The 17,979-nt window shown below is 41.5% G+C and overlaps 1 protein-coding gene across 5 annotated transcripts in view; it reads left to right on the top strand.

Moving 5' to 3' along the window:
• Nucleotides 1–17,979, top strand: part of fgd4a (FYVE, RhoGEF and PH domain containing 4a) — a 64,077-nt gene that overhangs the window by 9,918 nt on the left and 36,180 nt on the right. The window contains exon 1 of one of the 5 annotated variants that reach the window (XM_049574110.1): nt 11,651–11,984. The exons of the other annotated variants lie outside the window; for them this stretch is intronic. The gene's annotated coding sequence lies outside the window, so the exon portion shown is untranslated. Of the gene's footprint in view, nt 1–11,650; nt 11,985–17,979 lie in introns of those variants that run through there. 5 annotated transcript variants of the gene reach the window in all.

Genomic DNA, 17,979 nt, shown 5'->3' with positions numbered 1-17,979 from the left:
GGCGTGCTTGGCTCTCACACACTTACAGACACCTTGAGAAATGTCTTTGTCACTGGGCTACACTTAAGACATCTGCTCATGCATATATTTATATTCTTAAACATGTAAACAGGCAAAATGCCTCCCCTTTGTGTGTGCACTCATACACATCCAATTAAAGATTTCCAAACTCCTATTTACAGTCCAGACTAACATACAAATGAATAGTGCCTGTAGTAAAGTGCTTTAAACAATAGCAGTAAGAGAACAATTGCTTTGCATCAACATAGTGATTCTCTGCAAGCAAACATGAGTCACCAAAGCTCAGTCATTTCCTACAGAGCTGAGTGATCCGATATATTTACCCAATGTGTGGACGGTTAGCAATGGATGCATTGTGAGAGCTGGACACGGTGTTCCAAGATGGTAGCCCCTACATTCCAATGAATCATTCTGAGCCAGCACATACACCAAAAATGTTTTAAATGCATGCACATTCTTCCGATTGTGATTGAAATTAAAATTTAAGAGAATTTATCATTGGATCATTTGTAGGACATTGAATGAAAAAACAAAAGAAGTTCTCTGAGCTGAGGGCATTATGTGACCTGTAATTTCAGTTGTGGCCACCTGAGGGTTTGCAGGCTGATCAAAGGCACCCATGCGTCACCAGAGCAGAGTGCTTTCTTGTTGTTGCACCTGTCAGGAGCAAAATGAATGAGTGGCTCATCACAACCATTGGATTTCTCAAAGTCACTGTTGAGTGGTCAGATTCGAAGTCATTCTTTATTGTTCTCTTTCGAGGAAATTTACTTTCACAGTCTGTACAATCAAATGCCTAAAACATATAACACACAGGACAGAAGCAAAAAGAACATCACAATAAGACAACAGAACACATGTCTATTACAGTGACTCCAGGCTATTGAAAGCAGAAATGTCTGAAAGCACAAAATTCCTCCCAAAGTGAGATTTCTGGCAGAGTGGTTAACTGTATCTGTGGCCAGAGGGAAGGAGGATGAAGCATGGGATGAGGGGATGGCAGAGGTTGTGTGCTATGGTCAGTGCTCTGTGAGTGGTGGCAGGTTGAGGAGGCCTGTTATTTCAGAAGATGTTTTGCTGATTTTCAGGAGCTTTTTTCTACTGGTGAGGGTGACCATGGTGAAATAGCAGGTGGCGCCGTCCAGGAGGATGGGTTCAATGATACAGAAGGAGCAGGAGGTGGTGGTTTGCAGATGGCATAGACTCTTTGTTGGCAGCGTTTATGGATAACTGTGGTGATGGAAGCTCAAGTCTTTGTACAGATTGATTCCGAGATACTTAAAGCTGTCCACCATCTCCATTGGTTGGCCATTGATGGAGGTGGATTAGTTATGGGTGATGAGTTTCACATATATTTTCAGGTGAAAAGTAAGTCTTGTGCAAATACCCACAGTATTCTGTGCTTACCAGCTCGCTGCATTAACTCATTAGCAGTGTAAAAGCCAGTGTCAGCACAGTACATTTGTATGACTCGCTGAAATGAACTCTCCCATGTTGCCTGTCAGAACAGAGCACCCGATCAGCCCAGCGTGCTGAAATGTGATTGCCCTGTTAGAGAGTTAAATGATGGAAAGGAGAACACAGTCAATCCTGTTAGCCAGGACGAGATGTATAAATCCTACGTAGAATATTCATTCAAGCAGGCAGAGTAGACAGACGGGTACATACAGGAGGCAGCAGTTCAAGTTCACACAGTTCATTCACACAGTACCAACAATATGTTAGCAGTGCACTTTATTAACCAAGAAGGGTAAATCAGTAATGGATCATAATTGTCATAATCTACATGATTGCAACTGCACTTGACTCGATGAACTGGCCTCTCACGAGGTGAATGAAACAGTATTAAAACAATGTACCTTTTTATCTTGCTAAAATCCTTCAAGTGAGTGTACTGTGCACTCATGCACACACACACACACACACACACACACACACACACACATGCAGACTGCCGCTGATGCACTCCCAGACATGAAAATAATGAATCACTCTCAGTGATCGCTCTCAACTCTTATTGTTAATTCAGGGTGGATTATCATGGGATTTATTCTGTGTGTTTACTGTAAGGAAAGATGAGAAAGATAAGGTGGATAATGAACGCAACCAAGCGTTTTCTTCTGTGCTGAGATGGTTTGAACAGTTCAATTAATTTGGTGTCTGGATATTTGGTGTCCAGCATTATTATCTGTCTTGCAGTGCCGCTCAGGACGGACTTTGCCAAGTCAACATTGATTTTGGCAGCCAGATTGACAGCAGGGATGGCATGATGTGTGTGCGTGTTTGTGTGTGTGTGTGTGTGTGTGTGTGTGTGCCCGGCTGATTTCAGGAACCAATCCAAGGTGGGTTGTTTCTATGATGCGGGGGCAGATGCCGACCGGTTGCCTGCTCTGCCCTCATGACCGATGTGTCCTGCTGCTGTAGAGATGGAGATTCGGCCTCTGTACCTCATTTACTGTGTCTTTGTAGCTTTTGTTCTTGTGTGCACGTGCATCTGTTGACACGTGTGTCTGCAGACAATACCCATCATTCATCATTGACCTTCATAATGTGCGTGGTGCACCAGGAGGAGGAGGAGAGTCAATGAAAACAGCAAGGGCTCAAATTTAGTGTGTGCATGCCAAATGTGTGTGTTTGTGTGTGTGTTGGTGAACACGCACATGTGCATGCATTTTAAATGATGAAGATTTAATTAATGATGTGCATGTGTGTGCGTGGGAGGCCCGTGGTTCTATGCTTATAGAGATGTGGTGGGTAATGGCCCGGAGCCATGCTGCTCTCCTCCCCTCTCCTTTCTTCTCAGGCCAAAGAGAGAAGAAAGAGATGGATGGTGAAGGGTTAGGTGGACTAGAGTAACAGAATGGTAGGTGGATGTGGCGGAGAGGTGGGGGAGTTTGCGAGGGGAGGGGGAAATGCCAACTGCAGTGAAAAGGAGGCAGAGAAAAGTATGAGGTGGGCAGTGTGTGTGTGTGTCTGTGATGAGTGGGAGGAAGGTAGTGAGGCATAAGGAAAGAGAGGACAGAGGAAAATATATGCACATATATTACGTTGTTTCACACTTGAAAGTGGCATTACAAAAAATAAAAATGAACATTTGCAATGCAGCGAGATGAGGTTTTAAAACCAACTGAATCAATCAAGCTGGACTCGTTAAACTCAAAATGAACTGAATGTATTTCTTTTCATTCAGAAACTGCTGTCACAGCTTAATATATTGGAAAAGTTGAGTGGTTTTGACAGGTTGGACATGGAAAAAAGTTGATGCGCACTCTGTTCTGCAGAGCCATTCAGGAAGAAAGAGTATATCCAGGAAGAAAGTCTTGAAAATCTCACATAGACACTGAGCTGCTGCCATTTGAGAGTTTGATTTTGACTCAAAAATGAAAGTCATCCTTTGGACCAGAAGCTGCACCAATCAATATTTCAGTACAAACAATGGGTAAAAAAAAATGTGTAATGTCAAAGGGGGCCACTTGTCGTAATCAACTCAGCATTTCAGCATACTCTTACCCTTACCCTTACCAGTGTCACTCCTCATGCCTAAACATAACCAATCCAACTACCTAAGGCAATAAGCCTTAGGTAGTTGGAACTTTTGGCCTGTACTGTATGTAGTTTTTCTGTTGAGCCGCAAGTGTCACATAGGTTTACATTACTCAAAGGTTTATGACAAAATGACGTTACGACACTGACTCTCTTGTGTGCACAGCGAGAGAGGAGAGGGAGAGAAGCTGTGCTGCTGCCTGAGGAGCCGCTGAATGAGTTCCCTCTGAGCAGTGACTTGCTAAAAGAGTCTGAGAAGTCCAGGGCTTCGGGACGCCCAGGCCTAATGATATTCATATGATATTTCATATGATATCAAAAATTATACTGGTATTATCATAAACAAGATGACATGGCACACCCCTAGGTAAGAATATGTCAGTGATGTGTTGACAGTTTGTTCCACCGCCCCCAAGTGGCCAAAAAGACACAAATGAAGCTTGGGTTCACGTTTTTGATTGTTCTTTGGTGCTATTGTTTTGTTCATTTTAATACTTTTTAAAAAATCTTTTTAAAAGTAATTTTGATAATTTAATTCAATTGAAATCAATTGGATTGTGGGTAAAATGTGAGATTTAATGCATAAAATCTATTTAAATAATCAGCTAACTGCAAACTCCTTAACATTAAGAAAGATAGTATCCGTGCAGAAGCCTTCAAACAGAACTGAATCAATGTTTTGACTTAGTAAGTCCATGTTAAAGTAACAGTCATTGGTAACATAGTGTTAAAACCATAGGAGCCGTCAAAAAGGAACTTGCCTAAATTATAAAACACTTAAATCAGGGAGAGAGAGGAAGAAAAGAGAACAAACGCTGAATTAAATAACTGCCATGACGTCCCTCAAGCTTGATCCAACGCACAGTGAGAGACTTAATTTATAGTATTTTATGATTTATTGGACTGTTTGTCGTTTAATGTGCTTCTGCTAATTTGCTGAAGGGCGATCTGACTAAATGATTTCAGAAATTCAACAAGGATCACAGCGAAAGTAGTTTTAATCCATGTCTAGGAAACACCTGCTGCCCAGAACATTTCTAATTAAAGGAAAAAATTGTGTCTGAAGATATTAAATTCCATGCTGTTTGCCAGATCTCCTCACATCCTGATAAAGGATATGAGATTTGTCTGAGCATCCCAGCAATGAAATGATTGTGAGAGTGGATTGAATAATTGAGAGGATTGCTTCCCTCTTAAATTTTAGTTTGATTTGATGAACACAAGTTTAAATTACAGAGTTGGTGTATAAATTAAATTATACTTTCAACAACAGCTCAAGAAGCCTGAGTGGGTCTATCTAAAGCACAGATGCCAGTTCAGACCACTGCTAAACAAGAGATTATATTTTCTTCTCTACTACCCAAACATCCACACAGTCAGGTATGAGGATGTGTGCACGTCGGGGCATGTGAGAGCTTCAGGGTCACCCAAGTGTGAAGAGGAGAGTTGATTCTGGGAGAAATAAGGTGCACGAGAAGTCCGGTCTTACATGATGTGTTTCATTACTTTTGAGTTTTTGCTGGATACCAAGAGAGGGAGTTAAAATTAGGCAGAGTGTGTGTGCATGTGTGTGTGGAGAGATACAGAAGGGATTCTTTAAGCTGACGTTCACAGTGTGTGACAGCAGATAGATCTGTGGTTGCGAAGCAGTGAGGAAGGGCTTATCTACCACCATGCAGCGTGTGCATTAAGTGTTTGATTGCATTTCTCATACCAAGCGGTGTGTATGTGTGAGTTAGTGTCTGTTTCTGCATTTATTTGTCTACCTCCGTGTGTGTGTGTGCGTGTGAGTGTGCACGCTCTGCGCATAAACCTAGTGTAAATTAAATCTATAGATTTGTGGGTTGTCTTCATGTATGTGGACCTGCTGTAAGGTAATGCCTGTATGCCGGCACAATCATGTCAAATTGAATATAGAGAATACTTCAAGCACGTCCATTATTCACTGTCTGAAAACCAATACTTCTGTTAAGTGTCACCATGGAAACAATAGGCCATGCCGCAGATAATAATCAATGGATGCGCTGGCACATAAGAGCTATGATTTGCTAACAATATTCAAATGTTCACCACGCCCCACATGCCTGACATTCTTCTGAAAGTCATTTCCTGGTAAAATAATGCTCGGCTCTTTCAACTGGCAACCGCTGACGGAAAAGGCAAAAGTAATTCTGTAGTTTTATAATATATATTATTTTTGAGATAATAACAACATATTTTTTTCCTTGATAACGCAAATGAGGCTGTAGATTTACCCTCAGCTCTTCCTGTGCAACAGTGCCACGAATGTTAAACAAATGCTGCAAGTTTTTAACATAATTAGCACCAATTAGGCTGAAAGTTGACAGGGACAGTATATCAGGATAAATGTAACACAGAGTTTGTTAGAGGGTTTCTTTTAATATCCTCACTTGTCACTTTTGGTTAGGATAAGTACTGCTGTGCTTTATTAGTTCCTGAATAACTGTGTCTGGCTCAGATACAAACAACGCCACAGTATTAGAATCATGAATTTCCACCAGTTTTAAGTTTATGTTCACTATGAATCTCCCAATTATTCTCTTAAACTTTAATCTATGATGTTAAAGTCAGCAACGTGCAGCTGTGCACAAAATTCAGTTAGGTTTGTTTTGTTTTTTTGTTACAGTGGAGAAAATGAAGAAGAATTACGTTCATTTATTTTAAAAAGCAGTAACACTGCATCTAGAAATCGGCAATTAATTCCTGCTTGTAACAATAAAAGTAGGCTAGTCAAACATTTGCATAGAGGAAATAGAAAAGAAAAGCAGGAACATTTTTTGGCCACAAGCTCTTTGTTCTCTGTGACAAGTGTCATCACATACACACATGTTGGTTGTTTTTCGGCCCAGTCTGAGGTCACATAAAGGACTCGCACCTGAGTGTGTTTTAGCTTGCCTCTAGTAATAGAAACACACTGATGTTAAAATTGTTAGTGTGTGTGATGTAGATATTTCCAGAGATGTTGCATAACCCAACTTAGGTTAAAGCGTGTTGATGCACAATCTTTTTTTGATCCACCGCGCTTCATCTGAATGTTGCAACTTACTGGTATTGGAAACTAGATGATGTCAAGCAGAGCATGATATGATTTCAAACGTGGCATTGGGCTAATCTGATTAGCAAGATTTAGCTTACAGAGATCAGCCAACACAGTTCTAAAACTTCAGTTTTGTACCTTGCACTGCAATGTTAGACTCTAACAACAGAATTTAATCAATAAGAATGTATTTATTTGGTTTGTGGGTTTATCAAAATGAAACACATTGTGTTCCTGAACATACATCCCTCAACAGTCGGCGCTGGACAGTAAGGCATTAGGCCTACATGGTACCTCATTAGTTACGTGATTACTTTGTCAGTAAAGAGGAGTGTAAGGGATTTAAAATCAGTACTTACATTATACAGAGGGGAAATATGCAGTTACTTGGACTTTGTTTGCTTTTTTACTGGTAGCTTGTGTGCTCCAGAACAGACTGCTGCTGGACACGTTAGCTTGGCGTTGGGGCTGGAGGTAAGAAGAGGTGGTTAGCCTCTACCGAGAGAGAAAAAATGTGCCTCCCAGTGACTAAAACTTTGTTGTAATTATGTTAAGTGTTGTATCTTCTTAGCCTCAAGCTAGTCACTCTTGCTATACATTCAGTTGGTACCCTTTCACAACTTTTGAAGTTTTGCAAGCGGTCAGTTCCCAAGGCTAAGCTAACGTTAGCCATTAATAGCTGCCTGTACTAAATCAAAATGTCTCGTATTCTAGATCCACATGTGTTAAATATGTGCACTTTTGCTGTTAAGTAATTATAAAAAATAATGTCATCTTTTTTTAATGAGTAATATAATTAATAATTGATAGCATTTTTCAAGTATCTTGCCTAACACTTATGGGGCGTTCCAGGCAACCTGTAACTCATGTTTTTACAACCTTCTACCCGGAAGTGCACTCAAACGGCAGTCAAACCCATAACTTACCACCTGTGAACTCGTACCAGATCGATGTACTCCCAGTTACACTCTCTGACGTCACACAGCCCTCTAAACCAATTACCTTACTCCTCTAAACAACAATGGCAGCCCCATGGACGCGGTGTTGATGTAGGTGATACACGGCGAGAAATAGACAAAAATAACCCTAATGTTAACGCATTATTGGCAGCCGCTCTAACAGCTAGTTTCCAGTACACACAGATAACATAAAATAAAAAGTATAATAGCATCTGTGACCTCGTGCGCTGTTTCTCCTCCTCTGTTTCGCTCAAATGAGGAAGGAACCGGCAACTTTGGCGATAGAAATGATCATAATCAAACATAAACCCTGCACAGTCCACCATGTTGCATTAATTCTAGTGCTGCACGATATGCAAAGAACTTCCTGTTGCGCTTATTCTTTGAGATATTGTGATGGTGATATGTCATGATTTTAGTGAGAATGCTAATTTTTGCATTACATTTTCACTGAAAAAAATTTAAATGATGATGATATAATTTTTGTTGGTGGCATCTGTACCAAACAAGCATGGTCTTTTACATCTGAAATATGATTTGCAGGCTGGGGCTGGGGCATCACTGTAGCACTACAATGCTTAATGGTGTGTTGTGTCACTTTTTACCTTCATCAAAAAGTTGCAGCTCTACATTACACCCTGCATTAAAACACAACAGAAGTGCTGCATGTCACAGCTGTGCTTACCATGGAATCAAACTGTCTTCTAGTATTGAATTAAGCATTCAGTCACACCATGTGTTTTTGTGCCTAGCTGCAGCTTGTCTGACCTTAGAGCAGCAGCACTGACCTGTCTGTGGGCTCTGCAGTAAATGGCCAGACAGAAACTGAGCATAATTATTTCTGTAGCACCCTGATTTCCTGCATGTGGTTTACACACACTTACAGTCTGAAGAGACATGCAAGCAGCACGCATACCGCTGCTGGTGACGTCTGGTTGTAGTTATTGACTGTCTCGGCCTTTCCGGTCACTAATTACTGTGTTGTGTAATGAGGCCTGTGCAGGCTCACAGTGTGTATCAAAGCGTGTGTGACACTATAGAGTGTATGTGTGCCGACTGTGAGCAGGTCGTTTCATGTAACTGCTGAAAGGTTTTCATTTTAATGGGCATCCGTGTCCGGCTATGGTTACAAAGGGTTAACGATAAAGGATGTGTTGGATCATTAAACAGAGAATCAGCAGCCCCATGCTGGATTTCCAGCTGTGGTAAATGGGAAGCGAGATGGAAAAGTAGATCAGAGGAGAGGAGATCGGTGAGGAAGAGTCGGAGGATTAAGGTTAATAGGAGAGAAAGGCGTGAAAAGATGCACAGACAGCAAGAAGAATAGAAAGGAGGTCAGGACTGTGATGGCTGCCAGTCTGAATTAGAAAATAAATGGATAAAGTGAAGCTCCTTGATATAAAGAATTTTTCACACAAGCGCTTAGGTGTGACTGTGTGTGCATTTGTGTGTGCATCAGATTCAACCAAAAACATGTTTCTTCACAGAACTTGTGAAAGCAGCACTTCTCTCTGTGCCACTGTAACACTTATCGGGGCCTGCAGGTCATTTTCACAGACAGGTCTGACAATATGAGAACAACTGAGCGCTCTTTCTCACCATGTCAACACTTCAGCCACTCCACCCAACCACAACAGAGATCTCTCTGCTCTGTAGTCTGCTGTATTCTGCTGATGAGCACAGTTATAACTGAGAATGGAAGAAGGAAACACAAATAACTATACATCTACTGCATCTATTTATGAAAAGACTCTTGCAGTCCCAAAAATAATTTTACATGAAATTAATTTTTCATATTTTCTTAATCTTGCTACTCAGCTGGAGACTTGAGTGGTTCTCTGCGGGTTGTCTGACTAGCAGGGCTTATGAAATCAGGTCAAAACTCAAAATATGAAGAAGAAAAAACATGCAGCGTCATCAGGCTACAAAAACTTCTTAGTTCCTGAAATGGGGACATTTTAGAGGCTTTCACAAGAGCTGTAAACGTGAAACTTGACTCACATCCAAGTCTTGACATTTGAACTGGACTAGACTGCTGTGAGACTAGACATACTGTAGACCTGACTTGAGACTTGAAAGCTAAAACATTCATGACCAAGAGTCTATGCTATGCTGAGGGCTCTTTGAGACTGCATTCAGACACAGCAGTGCTTTCATGAATGCTAACCATGGCAACATGCTCACTTACTGTCAATGCTTTGACAATGATCTTTAGCAGGAATGTTAACATGTTCAGAATCTTAGTTTAGGATGTTAACATGCCAACATTTGCTAATTCGCAATAAGTGGCAACCTCTGGGGCTGGAAAATGAAGCCAATGCGTAAGTGCCAAAAATTGCAGTTCCTGGAGTGGCCACTTGAGGTTGGTTGCAAAAGTGAGTCAATCCCAATAGACACTCATGTTAAAATGCACAACTTTACAGCAGAAATAAACATGTTTACAGCCTGCTACAAAAAAAACTATTTTGGCTAACTTCCTCATTCATGATAACTGAATCAGGGGTGAATATTAATAGAACTCTCCTGTCTACATTTTATTGAGGCTTAAAGTCACACATAATTCAGGGTGTGACCTCTTGGATTGACAGGCTGCCTACAAGGTCCCACCACAGTCTGTAGATCCACCCTTCTTATCCACAGCTCCACCCTCTCGTCCAAATATGGTCACTTCTGGCCATTAAAAACCAAGATAGTGACAACCAAAATTAAAACTCAAGGCTTCCTAATGGTGGTTCACAAACAAGTGGATGACATCACAGTAGCTATGTCTGTTATTTTTATACAGTCTGTGACTAAAACCAAAGTAGATTGTTATTTGTTCAGGTATTTGGTAGTTAAAGTTTAAATTTTGACCTGATGATGTTGCTCTAAGAAAAGTGAAGGGATCACCAAAGTTACTGCAGTTCATCTGGAGGGGAACATGTACCTGCATCAAATTTAATGGCAATTCATTTGACAGTTTGAAAGACATTTTACTTAAAATCAAAAATGTCAACCATAAGGAAGAGTTAGGGGATCACCAGACTCAATAGGGTTCACCCTTTGGGAACCAGGAATGTTTGCAAGATTTTGTAGATATTTTAGTCTGCACCAAAGTGGTGGATGGACTGACACTGCTGCGAAGAAAAAATTAGCTGCAGTCAGGCTAGACTTGCATAGCCACATCATCAATAATTTAGTATTTTAAGGACTGAATATAATAGTTTGAGCTTTGTATTAATACACTTGCTGACACAGTTTTGAAAGCAAAGTGTTCATTTTAATGGTCAGTTTTCACAGACTAGCAGTTGGCCTATCAAGACTTTTAACTTGGACTTGCACTAAAAGGCTTGGGACTTGACTTGAGTCTTGCTTTGATAAGACATGTCAATGGAACTTGTCTTAAATTGAATTGGACTGGCCCCAAAAGACGTCTATAGACAGCTCTGGCTTCCACAAGGTGGATCCGTATTGAAATCATGTCGTAATACTTGGTTCTTTCTGCAAATGTTTCTCTTTGTGACTCCTCTACCGAGTGTGTAACCACTGATTTGGTTGTCATGGGAAAGGAGTGGGTGGACTTTATGTCTACATTTCCCACTACCTCCAGCCTATGCTGTGGTACTCAGTGTGAACCCTGGAAGAAAGAAGTTCAAAGCACATCACAGAGGCCACTGAGCGGTATGATGACAAATTATTACTCAGATTCTGTAAACCTTTACTTTAGACTTCTACTTTGTAACAAACACACACAGTTTTTCATCATCTCTCTCTCAAGATGCCTTTCTTGTGTCACCTCCTCGCCTCTCTTCCTGGAGGGGGTTATTTTGTGTCACGCTCAGCACCTACATCTGCTATAGCCACCAGCAGCAGCAGCAGGGACAGCATATGAGTACGGCCATTGGCTTCTTCCCCCTCTCTCTAGCCCTCCCCTCACCCAACACAATGGGACTGATTGTCCATGCGACACACACTCACACACAGAGGGGGCTTTACTCTGGGGCTGAGTGTCGCTCCCCCGCCATATGCCCCATCTCCGCTGGAATGTGATTATCTTCACTTGCCACAGAGAGGAATGAGGAAAGGGTAAAAGAAGAAGGAAAGCATCTGAGGCGGCAAGACAGGAGGTTGAGTGAAAGGGCGAGTCAGTCTGTCACTGACTGTGCAAGTGTGTGTGTGTGTGTGTGTGTGTGAGAGAGAGAGAGAGAGAGAGAGAGAGAGCGAGCGAGAGACAGAGAGAGGGAAGGAAGGGAGGATGCAACCAATGCAGCGAGGCAGCAGTTTAACACGAGCCTGAACCTGCCAGCGCGAGCGACAGAGCACAGAGAGAGAGAGGAGGGAGATGTCTTTTCACTTCAGTCTAGCAGTGGATTTTAATTCCTTCACTGGACTCACTGATCTCACAGGACACAACCTCCACTAAGGTTAGTGCCTCTCTCTTTTTAGACCGGTTTACCAGTCAGCACTGGAGCACCGCATCCATCGAGTGCACAATACAGCCATGGGGCGTTGGGTTAACAGAGCCGAGAGACAAAATGCGGGTGGTTTATGACCACAGAGACACTAAAACAAGGGGTTTCTATTCTGCACACACACACACACACACACACAGATGTCGCCTGCTGAGGCTGATGGTTAACAAAGAGGGGAGGACATATCACAAAAGATAAACCCTGGATCTCACCACAGGATGTTCCTCTGGCGGCTGCTATACCTAAGTGTGGCAGTGGTGGCTGTGTGTGTGTGTGTGTGTGGGTGTGTGTGTGTGTGTGTGTGTGTGTGTAGGAGAGAGCTGTGGGTACTCTAAGCAGTCTATGGGAGCTGTATTGGCTGGAGGGGACTATTAATTTTCTTTAAGGCGTTGTTTACTGGGCCTCTCAGCTGCAGGCTGTCTCAAGACATGCACCACACACACAAGCACACACACAGCCTACTGCTGCTTATTTCAGTTAACTCTGTTTGCCATGATTGGCGTAATCGGCCTCAGCTGTCCACAGCGAGCTGTGGGAAAATATGCAAGAGTGTGTGCGTATGTGTGCGTATGTATGTGTGTGTGTGTGTGTGTGTGAGTGTGTGTGTGTGTGTGTGTGTGTACATTGTGGCTTGCTGCTCCTGAACAGTCTGCAAACAAAACTATGATTTAAAGTCACCTTGTCATTACAGCTGTAATACAATCTCTTGATGACAGATGTAATCCTAACCTCTGCTAGTTGCTGCACTCTATCCTCTACACCAACAGAGGAAAATGTCTTTGTAAATAGTATTTATTAAAAAAAACAACAGCAATAAATTGTTTCAATAATGACTTTTTTATTACTAGTCAAATAAAAGAGGAAGTATGCCTCATGCCTTTTTTTTTCTCTTCATGCTCAATCTCCCCACTCCATCTCCCCGCTGCATGCACTCGCAGGAACTCATTTGGCTAGCTATCTCTGCAGTTGAAACCATTAACTTTATCTGCAGCAATATATTTTCTGTAGTGCTTCCTCCTCTCTCTAAGCTTTGCTCCCCACACAGGCAGGCAGTAGCAGGGGTGTTAGCAGACCCTGCTGTTTGTGCTTCGATGGAGGTAACCAGTCAGGGGTCTCATACTAACAAGGCTTCTTGCTGGATCTGTGTAGGAGCCCACTGAAGGGGGTTCCTCCAGGATTAAGAAAGTTAAAAATGGAGATGGTTCTGTGGCTCAGATATAAATCAGTGAGGGGGGTTTAAAGGGAAGACTTGCTGTTGTCAGTGTAAAAGCTGTCATGGAGGGCTGGGGGTTGGTGTTGTCAAGATTGAAGGATGTGATTGGTTGGGCAGGGTATCAGTACTTGATAACTTTGAGGTATTGACAAAATAGCCTAGCTCCAAGTGGTATCAAACTTATTGTTCAATACGTCTGGTGTCCAGATGTAGCAAAAAAAAAAGACTATTTGTTTGGTTTTGCTTGCAGCCAATCACGACAAGCGTTCTTCAATTTAATGCGGCATGTAATTGGCCCGCCACTGCAACTACAACCCATACATTCTGTGATGTGGTGAAGTCGAGCCCGATGTATTTATACATTCATATATGAGTTAGCAGTTCAGCGTGCTGAGATGCCACCAAAAAGTTTTAAAGTACAGTGGTATTTTATGCAACTGAATGTCTCGATGGGTATTGAGTGAAGTTGAAAAAAGGGATCACAACTTTAAGGGTACTGGTATTGTAATTTTTTAAACATTACCAGCCCTACCGGTTGCTCACTAGACTTACCTATCCGACATATTCATAGTTTTCATCAGAGAAAATGAATCATGTGCCAGTACATGAGCCAGTGATCCTGGATTGCAATTCTGCTCTAAGATGTTGAATTAACAGATTCCGGTGGGCGTTCTGGTGGATTAGTGGGTGCAGATTTGTAGGTCTGATGACTCACAACATGTCCTCTTCATCACCTTTCTCTTCAATCCCTTTTGTTATCGAATGTAGTGGAAATGCGATTTATAACTGAGGAACAGAGGTTACATCTAAGCTCGCTGTGTCGCTGCTCAGGGGGAAGGGAACCTATCATAAAGGCGACAGGGGCCAGGTACGTGATGTGAGAGCATGTTGTTTCTAAAGAGAAGCTAAAAGGAGGAAGGAGTGCTAAGAGCCTCATCACAATGAATACTATTGTATACGCAAGGACATACTGTAAACATTACAATCCAAGGGCCCTTACTTCCTCACACATTTTGGCTTGTCCTTGCATTTTATAGTGGATACTTGTGTGTATGTGTGTGTGTCTGACGTGTGGATAGAAGTCAACCCCTGCCCAGTTTCTGACTGTGCAATGCTCTGTCAGCAACTGCAGCTTCGTTCTCCTCACCTTTCCTGCTTCCTTTCTCTTCCCTTTACCTTTTGGATTAATCTGTTTATTCCTTTCCTTTCTTTCTAAAGGGAAAATGCTGTGTCATTCCCTCGCACAGGCCTCACTAGGTTGGTTTGTGGCAGCCGATTATCTTGTCATTCTGTCCAGTGGTTTGTCTCTCTGCTGAGCCTCCTATGACACACACCAGAAATGCTGATACTGTTTGACTCTTAATTCCTCCAGGACGTGTCAGATTAAGTGCTGCGTGTGTGAGCGTGTGTGCGTGTGTGTATACAATGAAGCAGGTGACTCAGTTATGTGCATTGCCGGTTTAAATGTACAGAGTGCAGATCTTGGTTTAAGAGAATATTTTTGACATGCATGGTGACAGAAATGAGGAAGAGGGAATTTAATTTTGGTTCAAGCATGAACAGTCAAAGAGGAAGTTTGTGTCATTTTAAATGTTAAGTTAGTTTCTCTCTTTGCCTCTGCCTCATTAGTGCCCCAAACTTGGCTTCAGGCTCGCCCGCAGGCTTGCTTGCAGCATTGCAGGGTTTTTCTGTGCATTCCAGCTCTGCGCTGAGAATATGGGCTCCAGTGCCTCCAGTCAGAGGGGCTCATTCATACCGAGTACAATGATCCTGTTTGAGCCACAAGTTTTTACCCACGCTGTTTGATTGGCATTATATTCAGCATCTATTTACTTCATCCATAATGCATTGAGCCAAATCTGTTTAGCATTAATGAATCTCTGTTGCTTAGTGTTTCCTCAGTGCGCTGGAATCAATAGACTGAGATAAACAAAGAGACATAGACAGATCAAAATGAAGAATTCATCAGGAGTGTTTTCATTTGAATTATGATGTGCTGAATTAATTGACGGTTCACTAAGCACCGACCTCCTTTGTTACTGTTGCTATGCCCGTCAAGCTTCCCATTCTCTGCAGATTTACCACTCAAAATGAAATAATCTTTTTTTTTTTTTTTTTAAGAATGGGTCCTTGATTTCAGACGAAGGTAGACTAAAGCAAGCTTCTCATTTGTAGCCGGCAACCTTGTCCTGAGCAGTTGTAACTAGCTAATTAAGCTAAGAGTAGCTCTGTGAGTTGGTTTAAAAAGTTCTCTCCAGATGACTTTTTAATGTTTCAAGCTCGTTTTAAAACAAGAACTCTGAAAAAAGGGTCTCAAATCTGATGGCTACAGACACCATATTGCGCTTAAAGATTGATGTTAAAGCTGCATGTCCCAGAGAAATAATCCATGTAGAATCACAGAGATAAAGAAACAGCTTTGTTTTGCACTGCAGAGCCAGTTAGTCTGAGTATTACCATGGGAATTGCCAAGTTTCAATGAGACTTGAAAATCTAAGACTCTCTTTTCATTCTGTTCTGTTCGAATGCTTAGCATACTGTGACAAGCAGCAAAGAGATTAGATGTATTCTTTACTGTATTTTTGAACAGTATGTTTAAATTTTAATGTTACAAAAGGCTTTTAGGATGAGGACATGGCAAACTTAATATGATCTTGGACAACAAGTTTTGCTGAAGTTGCTGAATCATGATGGAGTTTCTAATGCTACGGCACATGCTAATGTGTGACAATAATATTGTACAGTGGATGTGCTTTCGTGAACTGAGCTTCTTCTTCTTCTTCTTCTTTTTTTATGAACACATAACTTCTAACCATGGCTGTATTAAGGACACAGCATTGGAGGCAGGACTCTGTTCATTCCTGTGAAAGTTGCTCAGTGGTACATGAAACCAAAAATGCTCGATTTCCACAGTATGAAAGTACCTGGATCATATGCATTGTGGGGCCCATAGAGCAAGCACTGTAGAAACTTAAAGCCACCAAGCACGGTCAAGCACAGTTCATCGACCAACTTCCACAAGCTGAGTGGCTGACTTTCGGTTTAGCCCTCTGTTAACTTGAACAGCGATTCACCTGGTTTACAAATGTCTCTTCCCAATCTAAGTCTATGGGAAAAAGTCTTTTGGACCAAACAGCTTCACGTGACAAACACCGGAAATTGCAGTTCCACTGTTTTAGCCACCACGAAAATTGGCTTCAAAAGCTATTGCACTTCCTGGGGGTTTGCTTCTAGCCCCACAAAGTTGTTGGTGGTAAGCCAGTAGGTCATCATGCTAACGTTTGCAGGGCACAATACATTGTTTTTTATTGTCATCACAATGACGAGTATCAGTAGAAGATTGCACTTTAAAATGTACCTATCAATTGGTAAATAAAAGAATTTTGGAAATGTTGCTGAGTTAGGTCTGCTGTTGTTGGTAGTTAGCTAGTTAGCAGGACATGCTAAGGTTTACAACATATGTTAGAGTTATGTTTTTTTTTTTTTTATCAACATCATGATGTCATCTTGTACGAACACATTGTGAAGACTACGCGATATTTTCAGTCAAAGAGTAGGCCTTTTCGTAACTCACTGTCATTATCTTTTTTATTGGTGCCTTTTGTGTTCAGTTCATTTTTCCATTTAGTCAATATAAGAATGTTGGAAATAATTTCCTTTCTTTTTTTTAATTCAATAAGGAATTTGTTGTATTTTAGCAGTAGTACCAGAAAGGCAGACCTGAGTAACATCTTATTCTCAATCACAAATAATATCATTACTGCAATATTCACGTTATCGCATATTGCACGCTTTTCTCAAATTTTGCAGCGATAAAACATACTGACCATCTCTTACACTTCTGCTCTTCTATTTGTCTTGGACACCACCATCCAAACCTTTCATATTCAGAGTATTGTTGTGACCACAGCCCCATGTACACCACGTCAACGTGTAGAAAGTGAAAGCTTGACCACGCCTAATTACCGTTGCTAGGCTATATTTGGACAGTCACTGGGTTTAGCAAAAGGTCAGTGAGGCTAAAGTTCAGTAACATACAGTACAGTTTCGTTTTTAACTGTATTTTCAGGACAAACAAATACTCTTGTCATGATCATTCCTGGAAACGATTCAGAGCCACTGCATGAGAGACAAAGCTTCTGAAATGTTGTTGACAAAATATCCATCCACCACGGCCTTTCATAAATGCTTTGTGCTGTCAGTCCTCCTGTGCACAAGGCCCCAGCTGTGCGCTCTGTGCCTCTTACCCAAAGCATTGCAATATTAGCGAGTGCATTTCTTTGTTGTCATCGTCAGACAAGGCGAATCGTAGCCAGCATCAGATGAGTAACAACAACTTACTCATCAGCATCAGATTGTGAGACTTTCTCATGGGTTATTTTTGGAGAGGGAGTTATATCTGATGTTCAGGAAGTCATTCACTTTTGCTGAACTGATGGAAAGTGGAATGGTTATTTCTGTAAACATTTTGCTTAAAAATGGGTCGCATTGAATGGAAACTCGATTACAGCAAGACATACCCTTGGGGCGTAACTTCACTTAATGAATACAAATATGAGTGCAGCTGGGGTGCTGGAGTATACTGTAGTTTATTGCTTTAAAATCTTACATATTAACAGAGTAGTGGTCTTTTATGTTTCATATATGTCACTTTTTACATATCTGTGCTGGATCTGGGAGCCCTTTCAAATCCATTCGGTTCAGTCTTATCATGAAAGAGCATGCTGTGAATAA

Source organism: Epinephelus fuscoguttatus, linkage group LG4 (genome assembly GCF_011397635.1).
Source record: "Epinephelus fuscoguttatus linkage group LG4, E.fuscoguttatus.final_Chr_v1".
Classification (NCBI taxonomy): Eukaryota; Metazoa; Chordata; class Actinopteri; order Perciformes; family Serranidae; genus Epinephelus; species Epinephelus fuscoguttatus.
Note: the sequence above shows the minus strand (reverse complement) of the source record. Positions and strands in the feature narration are given on the sequence as shown.